Source organism: Mustela nivalis (genome assembly GCF_964662115.1).
Source record: "Mustela nivalis genome assembly, chromosome: 7".
NCBI classification, from domain to species: Eukaryota; Metazoa; Chordata; class Mammalia; order Carnivora; family Mustelidae; genus Mustela; species Mustela nivalis.
Window position 1 is genome coordinate 41,591,134 of NC_139026.1, and position 12,691 is coordinate 41,603,824.

General features: G+C 43.6%; 1 long non-coding RNA gene across 2 annotated transcripts; it reads right to left on the minus strand.

Moving 5' to 3' along the window:
- Window positions 1–247: 247 nt before the first annotated feature.
- On the minus strand, window positions 248–11,420 carry LOC309869405. 2 transcript variants are annotated; one of them, XR_014314167.1, is made up of 4 exons: window positions 11,300–11,420; window positions 7,705–7,741; window positions 7,288–7,416; window positions 248–353 (listed from the first exon to the last, which is right to left on the minus strand). It is a non-coding gene; the product is annotated as an uncharacterized lncRNA (long non-coding RNA). The 2 variants fall into 2 exon arrangements; XR_014314166.1 differs by lacking the exon at window positions 7,705–7,741.
- Window positions 11,421–12,691: the final 1,271 nt, after the last annotated feature.

Here is a 12,691-nt window from a genome sequence, read left to right on the forward strand (position 1 = left end):
CCACACCCCGCCCCCTTATAGGTAACAGCTATTGTGACTTTTGTGGCAATCATTTCCTTGCTTTTCTTACCGCCTATGTTTTGCAAGGTCACTATTTTCTAAGGTTGTATCTCTTCTATCTTCTGCTGGTGGCACTCTATAATTCATCTGTATTAAATAATGACCATGGGATGACACTGGGCTACAGCTGTGTACATGTCCTGTTCTCTCCCTCACTCCCAAATTCCGCAGAACTGCTCACCTGTGTCGTGAGCGATCAATATTCCTACTACGACGCATGCTTACAGTAAAGACAGTGAAAAGGTGAAACAGCATGAAATTTTCAGTGGTCTCTCTTCTGTGTTCTGGGTTTCCTGAGTTGCAAGTAAAATTAAACAATTTTGTAATTGGAGTGGGAGCATTCCTCTTCTCCCCATACTCCACCCCCCTATAACTTTCCTGAGAAATAGCCTGGCAAGGTCTAAAATCTACAGAACTTGGGCATGAAAAGGACCCATTTACTGGCCCTGAATTCTCCCCCGCGTTGCCTACTCCTTTGAGAACATGCGTGCCATTGAGAATATTTCATCACACTCTTCATTGCAATTCCACATAAGGATTCTTTGACCTTCTTTGGTCTGTCATAGTTTCTGCTGAACTAGGAAAAAAAGAGAAGTGGGAATGGGACTTAAAACCTAATTCTTAACCATTTTTACTTCTTGTTTTCCTTTTCCTCCTTGATCTGCTCAGACAGGTTTGTGGACAAGGGAAGGAAAATCAACATCTGTTGCACCCCTAATTTTGAATCCATTATCTTATTAAATGTTAATAACACTATGGGATAATAATGATGATGATTACTGTTTAACCTATTGACCCCCTTCACTTAGGGGTACCAGGCATCAAGTCACAGAGGTGGCCAGACGTGTGATGTCAGAAAGCACAATAGGAACCAGGAGCCTGTGGTCAGCACCGTAAGTGCAGTGGGGGAGAAGCCAGTCGGAAGACGGTGAAGACTACGTGGTGTCCGATCGCCCCAGACACATCCCCTGCGCTGTAGTGCGACTCGCTGTGTGATGCTGCTTGCTGCCCGTTCAGCCTGGACCTGATCCAAGAGGTGGTTCAGCAGCACCACCAGGACTTCACATGTTGCCTGTAAGGCAGTTCCCCAGTGTGGCTCCTGTAGCTGGAGTTTCTCTATGAGAGGAGAGTAGGTTAAATGCTTGTGTGAAACAGTTTGGTCAGTCAGGGAGCAGGTGTTAGGAAAACAAACAAGGCAGGATTTAATTTTGGAGTATGTCTGGAGGTGGTATTAATGGAGCATGTTGAAGTTATTTTCAGAGGTGCTTATGAATTGTTCAAATCCATGTCCTTAACTTTGGGAGGGAGTAACATCTGAGTCACACTAAATGTGGAACCTGAACAAGGCCCAGAGCCTGTGACAGATGCCATTGACCGTGGGCCAATGGTTTTCATTCATCCCACGAGGTTTGTTGTCTGGTGTTAAAGGGTATTTTTTCCGAAGAGGAAGCTGGAGAGAGAACAGTGGTAGCAGCTTCCCCCTCTACATGACTCTGGAACCTTTTAACCCATGTGAGATGAGGAACAATTTTTCACCTTCACCCTGGCCTGGTTTCTATTCTGTAACTCCTTTTGGGTGATTATATTGTTGCTATCCTTTAATGAAATGCTTTTCCTTCTTTTGTAATGCATATGTTGAAAGATTTGTTCATTCTTGATTCATTCATTTAATCAGAAAATATTTTGAGAAGCCTGGATGACTCAGTTGGTTAAGGTCTGCCTTCTGCTCAGGTAATGCTTCCAGGGTCCTGGGATCAAATCCCTCATCGGGCTCCTTGCTCAGTGGGGAGCCTGCTTCTCCCTCTGCCTGCTTCTCCCCTGCTTGTGTGCACTCTCTCTCTGGCATATCAATCAATCAATCAATCTTTTAAAAAAAATCAACATTTTTTTGAGCTCACACTAAGTCACCTGCACTGTCACAGACCCTTGTGATATACAAATGAACGATACACCCAAACAACACAATTTATTTCACTTAAAAAAAGTTTTCATTTTTTTTTCAATAAAATTTAAAAACACCATTATGTAATTACAAGAAAAAAGTTGCTTATCTTTGTAATCCGAAGGAATGACACAAAAAAATCCTAAACAAAACAAAACAAAAACCTCTACAATTCCACATGTAACACTCAAATGCAGGGAAATCATGAGAGTTTTACTAGGAGATGGAAACACTAGCCTGACAAGAAAATAGCCAGATATGTCATTTTCCTTACTTTTTCTCATTTCTGTTTCTATTCTGGCCAAAAATTCGTAGATTATGCTTTTGTGAAAGTCCCTTCTTCAAGTCATTGTAGGAGCATTCTTGATTTGTTCCCTGACTTAGTGGGAGTTACCAAATTTTTCCATATATCTAAGACAGGTTAGTGTCACACAATGTTAGAGTCGGACAGACCTCCAATGTATATCCACGAGGAACAGTATTCCAGATGGGGACGTGATTTGCCCAATATTGGTGGCCGGTTAGTAGCAGCTGTCCTGTGCCTCCCGCTCCCCAATGGAATTCCTGCCTGATTTGTCTTCCTGACATCTGTTCCACAACTGACAACACTTCACTGTGCCACTGGCTCCTGTTTGTATCTGACACACATATTCATGTGCTGATCGTACTGACATTATGGCGAATATATATTGAGTCTACTGGATGCTAAGTAATAAGCTGAGGGCTTTATATGCATGACATTATTAATCTTTACAAAGACCTTTTAAAAAAGAAAGATTTATTTATTTGAGAGAGAGGGAGAGAGGAGACACAAATGGAGGCGGGGCCAGAGGGAGAGGGAGAGAAATCCCCAAGCAGACTCCCTTCCAAGCGCAGAACTGAGTGTGGGGCCCAATCCAGGACCCTGAGATCACAACCTAAGCGAAATCAAGAATTGGACATTCAACCAACTGAGCCACCCAGGCACCGCTCTTTACAACAACCTTTGAAGAACAGCATGATTATTATTATTATCTTCATCTTACAGATGAGGAAAAAGAGTTAGAATGGCCAAGCTAATGGTTCCCTTACCAATGTTAAAAAAAATTTAGGTTATCTTGAAAAACAAAATAAATAATGATAGCATTAGATTAAAGTCAGAGGAAAATATCCATGGATCCATAATAATATTGATAAATAATTGAATAAATGAATTGAGGAAAAGGAACAATTCTTCCTTACAGAGGATTCCAATTAGCAGAAGGGATGAGGGAAAAGGAAAATCCCCATTAGAAAACTATAGTAATAATTGTGGCAGGTATTGGTGCATGGAAGTTGGAGAACAGTATTTGCAGTTTCAAAGTACCTCCCTCAAGATATTTACTAATTTAAAAAGGAAAACTAGGGGTGTCTTGGTGTCTCAGTCAGTTAAGTGTCGGACTCTAGATCTTGGCTTAGGTCTTGATCTCACTTTGAACTGCATAAAAAGAGGTAAATCAAAGTGTAAATGCAAGGCCCATTTTAATGTGTCTATCTTCTTTTATATTTGCCACAGCTCATCTTTCCAATTGCTTCAGGGTCTGGCAAGTAGAAGGTCCCAGCAGGCTGGAATTTCCCACATTTGGGGAACTGGTTGCCAAAGAGGTGTGATAGGGAGATTGTCAAAAGGGTTCAGAGCCCACATCCTCTTCCTCTTCGCGACTTTTTGCATCAGGCAGCATAGTGGCCCCCAGAAATGTAAAGGTGAATGTGGTGCAGTCCCCGCCTTTAAGTAACTCCTGGCGTAGTTTGGATGCAGACCCACGCATGATTCGAACTGGGGATCGAACAAATCTGGGAAAAAGGGAGAGGAGCATTGCTATTGGAACAAAAAATGAATGTCACCATTTTCACACGTGGGGACCTTTTGACATAATTTACCGAGGTGTGATGGCTCTATTCTTAGAAATTGGAATTGAACTCCTCCTTTGGACACTGGACCTCCTCCCCTCCAAGAATGGGGCTGTGGTATGGAAATTTAGAGAGATTTTTGCTCTGCATAATCAAGTTATGGGAATTGGGGACAGTTACTCAGTGGCTCAAAAACAACTGTAAACAAGCAGGAATGTGGAAGTGGGGTGCAGCCTGTGCCCCAGATTTCCCCAGATAAATCAGAGGAAGGAGGAGCTTGGAAGGGTTAGGGTGGGCGCGTGCTTTGTTGAGTATGGAGTGGAGAAGTTTGATAATAACAATACACTGCAGTGGGGTCTGGTGCTGGTTGTAATGGGACCACAGAGGAGAGGCTCTGGCTCTTTGATGGGGCAAGGACAAGGGGCTAGAGGAATGAAAACCTCACAGGGTATACTATATGTGAAATTAAAATATGAGTAAGAGTTCATCAAATGTCTGAGGTTAAAAGAGCTTTCTAGAAAGAGGGCTCATACAACATTAGTGAGTAACAGTCCCACCTCCTGAGAACTTTTGAAAATTTTTTGAGTGAGATATGGTGTCAGTATAGGGCTTCTGCCAAAATACAGATATGTTTCCTGGGAGGGCATTATGATTATGTAACAGTGAGTGAGTTTTGTTAAAGGCAAAGAAAAAACTACGGCACTCAGCTCTGGCAGGTCAGGTGCTATCCCTACTTCTAACCCTATTAGGGGGTGAAATGGGGGTCCTGGGCATCCAGGGAGACACAGAACAGTTGCGCTTGTCTAAGTGCGTGCACGCATGTGTGTTGTGGGACACAGGTTCCAAACATTTCCTCGTGAACCATGCTGGCTTTGACAAAATGGCTGTTCCCTCATTTAGATGGGATATGACTAACCCTTCAAACCATTACTCTGTTTGAAATGAACAGCATGCAGAATAAAAAATGTGATGGTAATAATGAAATGGCTAGTGGTTTTTGAGAATTCATTGTGTACTTTATATGTAGTTTCTTATTTCAACCTTCCTGCCATCTGGTAAAGTAGATACTATCATAGCATCTTCACTTTGCAGAGGAAGGGACAGAGAAGGGGTGAACTAACATGGCCATGATCAAAGAGCCATTAGGGGGCAGATCCTAAGTCCCAGAGCAGCCTCTTAACCACTAGCTGTGCTGCACTGCTGCTGCTGAAAGATTCAAGCCAAGATTTGAGCATCAGCTTAGTGATCACATATACACCAAATGCCTTCTGTGAGTTTCCCTGCATGGCATTTTGGGTGAGACAATACTGTGCTGGACTGTCCTGTGCAGGAGCCATTACAAGTCCTATACCCCAACCGCCAGGTACTCCCCATTACTGTGACCACTCAACATGTCTACGCATGTCCATTCCCCCATGCCCTACTGCTAAGAATGATAGTAGGCACACAAGGCAGGATCTGAGCAAATTAAACCTGAAAATCCGACCATGGGCAAGAGCTTGGGATAACTTGGTGACTCTGGGCAAGCTTTTCAAGTTCCCCAAGCCCCAGTTTTCCTCCAGGATAATAAGATTGGTTCTGCAGATCCCACAGGACTGTGGTGAGGAACCTCTAATATCAAGAGTGCTTCAAAATAATTAAAGTAGAATGTTGTGCAAGGTAAAAAGACAAATAAGGAGGAGGTGTTGCCCACTCACAGCCTGGCAAGTTGAGTGGGGTGCTAACCAACCCTTTTAACCAATGGAGTGATACAGAGCTTTGCTCTACTCAGTGTGGTCCCTGGGCAAGAATCTCATCCCTGGGTTGTTAAAAATGTAGAATCTCAGCCCTCATCCCAACCCCACTGAATCAGAATTTATCTTGTAATAGGATCCCCAGGTAGTTTGGATGCACATGAACGTTTGAAGAGCTCTGGCTGTAGAGCACACAGGAGGGAATGAGAAAGTCTGTGCACTGCAGTGATCAGGGATGTCTTCCAGAGAAGGGAATGCCAGGCTTTGAAACAACAAGTGGGCTTCCAACAGGCATGGAGAATAGAGAGTAAATAAAAGCCTGCTACGTAGGAGCATAGAATTTCTCTCCGTGTAATTATTTCTTCGTTTGAGACATTGCAGCTCCAAAATGAATGACAATTTATGTGTAATCAGGAAACAAGAGGGTCTTTGAGTATCAAGGTTCATATTTGATAATGTCAACTAGTTCAACAAACATTATTGGACATCAATTGTTGATTATCCTTCAACACATATGTGCTCCTTATGTGAAGGAAGAGTGCATGAAACAGGTGTGTTCTTTCCCTAAGTTCTGAACCCATTAAAAGCCCAGGTTAGAATCCTGGAAAAACCATATTCCATATGTCTAAATGTGGGAAATTTTTAAGCTTTGCCATTCCTCAGTTTCCAAATATGTAAATGAGATCATGATGGTACCCATTTCGTTGGGTTAAGAGAAGCTTACATGAATAATATGTTTAGAGCACTGGGAATAGTAATAGGAACATAGAACAAGTTTATTGGCACTTTCTGTAATTAGTGGTTAGTGTGGGCAGAGTAATTGGAAATTTCGGAATAGGTTTAACACTTCTAAAGACCTTTTAAGATTCCTGGATGGCCAAATCACCTGTGTTTCTTACTACCTGACTACAGACAACACTGAACAAGAGGGTAGTTAACATTCCCCATGGTACGCAGTTATATGCTTGTCCAAAGACTTCCGTCTTTTGCTATTTCATCCTGGCTCATTCCTTGTTCATTGTGTGAACTTCACTCCCAGACCTCAGGATCCTCATACCGATAATGGTGATAACCATTATACCTGCACATAGGGTTGTTATCAGGATTAAATAAATTACTATAAGTAAAATGCTTAGAACAGTGCCTGATTCGTTTAAGGCAATTGATAAATCCTAGCTATTATCATTATCATCACTCTTCTTTCTGTTACTTTCCTTAATTAAAGAACTCTTTGGGGGCACCTGAGTGGCTCAGTCGGTTGAGCATCCAACTAGTGATTTCAGCTCAGGTTATGAACTCCTGGGTCATGGGATGGAGTCCCAAGTTAGGCTCTGTGCTCAGTGGGGAGTCTGAAGATTTTCTCTCTCTGCCCCTCCCCACACTTTCCTTTTCTCTTTCTCTCTAACATAAATAAATAAAAATCTTAAAAAAAAAAAAAGATGGGGTGCCTGGGTGGCTCAGTGGGTTAAGCCGCTGCCTTCGGCTCAGGTCATGATCTCAGAGTCCTGGGATCGAGTCCCGCATCGGGCTCTCTGCTCAGCAGAGAGCCTGCTTCCCTCTCTCTCTGCCTGCCTCTCCATCTACTTGTGATTTCTCTCTGTCAAATAAATAAATAAAATCTTAAAAAAAAAAAAAAGAAAAAGAACTCTCTAAAAATTAAGCACAGTATAGGGTATCACTCACCTATTCTCAAGGTTGGTTCTAACATATAGTGTCCTTTATGCTCAAATCCTTGGTTTTGCCACTGCTCTTGTTTGAGAGGAACTTGATTAGTTTGGTCATTAGGCCTCACAGAGTATTCTTAGTTCATACCTGCCATGTGAGCAGAAAGGGAAATATGATATACAAGCTTAAAATAGGCTATGGCTAAGAATTTCCTTGCCATCACCACCCCCAAGCCCTGTCACACACACTCTCTCTCCAATTTGAGAAAGTGGACATTCATTTTCAAGTCTGTGTCCTTATCATTGGTAATTTCTTTAAAGGGGACAGACAGACTGAGTGCGTCTATAAAGATGCAGAACATGGCAGCTGCTCTAAAGCTGAGCAGCCGCATCTCGTATTTTCTGTCCTGCTAGGTTGGGTAGCTCATCATCTTACCTTTTTCGTTTGCTTTTCATCATTACACAATGTCACTCTGAGGAGAAAATGCAACACCTGTTGTAACTCTTTGAGGATTTTGTTCTGTGTTTTCTTGTAAAACCAAACCAGAAACCCCCACTGGCAAAACCAGCTGTGCCTCATATTTAAACACAAACTATAAAGTGTCGAGGGAAAGAAAAAGTGAGTTAGCCAATGAAAACAGAATGCAGGGGGCCAGAAGTGGTTTTCAAGATTTATGAGCCGAAAGCAAGTCACACTTTAATGAATATTAAGTGAAACCCATTTTATTTGTGGAAGACAGGCTATATTTTCCTATGGACTCTTATATAGAATGCCTCTTTTTTGAAACTTGAGTTGTCTCCTTCAAATGATATGCATGTCAGAATGTTACAATAAATATTCTGAAAACTGGAAAAATAATTGATGGTTTGGTACCATGGAAATTATATATTTCTCCTCTAAAATGTGTCAGATTTTTATCTACTGGTACGTGTGGTGAGTGAAGTGTAAGGACATAAAATAGGGTCTTATATTTCAATTTGTTACCCTTGGTTTGAGGCTCTTGTAATTTTGAAAATGAGGCCCAAATTTGGTATAGGGAGTAAGATGTGGACAGGGTCTGTCTTCAGTGTTTTTCTCCCTTATGTTCCAAATTCTCCTTCAGTTCTGGCTGCCACAAGGAACTCTACCCCCACTTCCCTACTACTCCCATCCTCAAATGGCACCAGGAAAAGATGGGCTCTTAGTGTGCATATGGCCTTTTAGAAGAGTATTTACATTTAAAATATCTTCACTAAGGGTGGAAGGAAACAGATGCATCTGGGGTATGTAAGGAATTACTACGGTTTTGTGGGGGAGTTTCCCATCCTAGGGGCACCTGTCAAATTATAGTCTCTATGTTCCTAATGATGTGCAGTGCAGAGGCCCTAGAGGAAGAGAGAGTAGTTAGCTTCTCAGTGTTTCTAAAATCATACTAAAATACTAAGTAGGAGCCTCCCTGTCTGGCCTGGCTGGGGATGGGAGAGACAGATACAGAAACAATTTTAGAAGTGAGGCAAAGAAATTAACTGAATTATCTGCTAGAAATGCCTTCCATCAGGTAGGATGGACCCTTGTGCTGGAAAAGGAGGGTGGTCAACTGTGAGTGGCTGATACGTACAGATATTGACTTTTTCCACTGTACTCAAATCGAGTAGAGCTTGAACGTTTTTCCTTTGAAGAGCTTGAACTCCCTTCTAGGAGTTCTTCCTTTAGCTTACGAAGGGTGATGATTTGGAACCTCAGGCTATCTCTAGGTAAGTCAAATTATGAGTCCTTTCAAGGTTAGTGTATATTCTACAATGCCAGGACACCTCTTTAGACTCTACTTTGGGAGACAGTACACTTAGTGGTTAAGAAACAGGATTTGGTGGGGCGCCCGGGTGGCACAGTGGGTTAAGCGTCTGGTCTGCCTTTGGCTCAGGTCATGATCCCAGGTCCTGAGAGCCCTACATTGGGCTCTCTGCTCAGAGGAGAGCCTGCTTCTCCCTCTCCCTCTGCCTGCTGCTCTGCCTGCTTGTGCTTTCCATCTCTCTGTCAAATAAATAAATAAATCTTAAAAAAAAAAAAAAAGAATCAGGACTTGGTGTCAGACTGAAGACAAATCCCTCTAGGGAAGGAATGGCATCCACCTCATTTGTTGATATACTTGGTTCTGCCTGACACAGAGTATATACTCAATAACTATCTGTTGAATGTTGAGGGAATGAATAGATGGATATATGAATGAATAACCTGTTTGCAGTCCCAGAGCTGCAATATTCTAGCTTTATAGCCTTGGGCAGGCTACCCAAACTTGGTATCAATTTTCTCATTTGCAAAACTGGAAAAATAACACTTACTTTATAGTTGGAAAAAATAAAAATCTAATGTATTGATAGCCCTTAGCACAATGCTTTCATAAAGATAAGCTTTCATTATAATGGTAGCAGAAGCAATAATATTAATAGCTTTCATATTCACAGTATGGGGTTGTTCTTCCACGGGGGAGTAAGTAAAATACCAGGAACAGATTCCTGTGGCAGTCCCTGAGAGGACGGACAGAGCAGAGTCTTGAAGTGGAGTCTTGAAGTATTTTAAAAGGTTTAGGTGAGAGACCTCATATATGCCTTGGCAAAGATGGTAGAAAAGGCTGGGTTGGGTCTTAGAAAAGCTGGTTCAGTCTGAAAGGAAGATTGGTTTTTAGGAAGTCATTAATTGTGTCTAGCTTCAAAGTTCAGGCCATTTCTACCACATTGTGCCACATACAACTACCTATATAAAGAAGAGGGGGGCTAGACCCAAGAATGCAGGTGTGTATGTGTGTATGCATGCGTGAAACACCTGTTTGGTAATGAAGATAAAGTCATAGGGGGAGTTACTGGGAATAAGGGAAGGATGTGTGTTAATTAAAATAAATTCCTGGGGCACCTGGATGGCTCAGTTGGTTGAATGTGTGACTCTTGGCTTCGGCCAGGTCATGATCTCATGGGTCATGGGATCGAGCCCCACATTGGGCTCTGCGTTCCATGGGGAGTCTGCCTGAGATTCCTTCTACCCCTCCCCTCACTGGTACACAGATGTGCACTCTCTCAAATAAATAAATCAGTCTTTAAAAAAGCCAGTTCATGTTATTTTTCCATTCTGGCTGGGACTGGACTTACCTGTGATCTTACCTGTCAGAAGCATGGTTGATATGCTAACACACTGGGTTCTCTAATAATTATGTGCACTCATTCTTTCTGGTGAAAAATGATGTTTGTTAGCATGTGACCCTATATTACTTTTACAGCTAGTTTTCAAGGCCTTTGCTATTTTACAAAGCACTTGCTAAAAGGGAATCTATAAATGGCACAAAGAAGAACCAACAGAGAAAGCTGGAGCTATGATGTATCTTACTAGCCTGGGTACACCAGGCTTCGGACTAGGTATTTTTTATACATTATGTCTAATTTTTACAATCCTTCTCTCCATTTTATAGATGGCAAAACTGAGACAGACGTTGAGTAACTTGATGAGTATGTTGTGAAGTCAGGATTCACACTCAGGTCTATCTGAATTCCAAAGCAATGCTCTTTCCAGTACTCCGTACTGTACTGTGCAAGGATGCAAAGTTAAGCAAGATCCTCACCCTCTGCCTTCTCTTATCTGCAGTTCTCTTTCATTATGTGGGTGGGCTCAATGATAGGAATAGATATGCTGATGAAAAATAATCACTTGCTATTCCAGGGGCAATACCCATGTATGTATGTATGTATTTTATTTATTTATTTTTTAAAAAGTAGTCTCCACACTGGGTGTGAAGCCAATACGGGCTTGAACTCACGACCCCAAGATCAAGACCTGAGCCAAGATCAAGAGTCGAATGTTCAACTCACGGAGCCACCCGGTTGCACCAGACAATGCTTATATCTCACTAAGAACTGTGGACATTGAGTCCTTAATACGTGTCCATCAGTCTGCAAAGAGCGTCACGTTCACGATCTCATCTAATCGTCAGCCCGTGAGCTGAGCACGGTGTCTGCCGTGGGTTGGGATGAGTAGGAGCACCTTCCAGCTCTCTGCGGCGACTCACCGGGGTGGGGTCTGCGACACTGGCTTCCCCACGAGAAGTCGTACGAAAATTACACGGCGCACTCGTGTTAGGGACGGTCACAGCCCTCTCGGCCGGACCACAAACAGCTGACGCAGGCCCTTTCCCCTGCAAGCAGCGAGTGGGTTGTGAGTGCGGATCTAGCCCTCTTCCCTCATCCGCAGTTTCGCTTTCCACGCTGTCAACCGCAGGCGGGAAGCCGCCATCGTCCTTCTGACGAATCATCTGCAGGTCCGCAGGAGCTTGCGGGACGCCGCGGCGCCTGCGTCATTCACCGAGCTGCGCCTCGCGGGTGTTACGCGTCATTCACCGAGCTGCGCCTCGCGGGTGTTAGCATCTCGCATCCTGAGTGGAAGGGTGAGTACAGTACAGTCAGATATTTTGAGAGAGAGAGAGAAAGAGAGAGAGGCCTTATTCACATAACGTTTATTACGGTATAAATACCTCTCAGTGAGCCAACGGGATGGCTCTGACTCAAACCCAGACATGTCTGCTCTCAGAGGCCAGGTGCCTGACAGGGAGCTCTGTAGCTGGTCATCTCCACCAGACGGTTAATTCTTTGAGGAGTATTGCGTTTGGTCACCTTCATAACACCCCGACACACGTCGGTACAGAGCAGGGATTCCGGAACTCCGGTTACGGAGCACTGCCCTGGCAAGGTGATCGCTTAGGGTGACTCGACGGAGTAAGACGGAAGATACAGGCTCCGTGCTTTTTAATCGACCTGCATTGAGGCCAGGGTTAGGTTTCTATTCTAGATCCGACCTCTGTGTGCTCCTGTTGGCCAGTCGTCGTCAGTTATTGTTGGTTGTTTCACGTCTACCTTTGCCAGCAGTTTACAGCCTTAGCATTCTGGTCACATTTCACTTTTACGTAAGCCTCCCTGCTCAGACCTGTTCCCCGTGTGAATAAGGTTTGATTTCCACTATTTCCAGTCAGAATTCCTCACTTGGCCATTGCTGAGCTGCGAAGATCTGACCGCGGTGGAGGAGGCATTGTTTTTCAGAAAAGGACAGGGCTCAGAGCTCTTGATTGGTGTCAGGGCCCCGCTCTCTTCGGCGCAGATTTCATTAGAGAGATCCGGGCTGGTTCTCAGGAGCTTCCTGTGGGCCAGCTGCTCCGCTGGGGTTGGCAGGTACCAGGTGTGGCGGACAAACAGACTCACCTCAGAGGCCCGGGCCCTTTGAAGTGCCGCAAGAATGTCTCACTTCAAAGAAACCTCACTGCAGCTGTCACCTGGCTATCTAGTGGAGGTCAGGGAGTTAATATGCAACCACAGACCCAGTCCGCCCACCTCTGACCCACACCTGGGAAGCCGAAGCACATTTTCCTCCAATGCAGGGGATTTGAAAGCATTGCTCCTAATTTATCTCA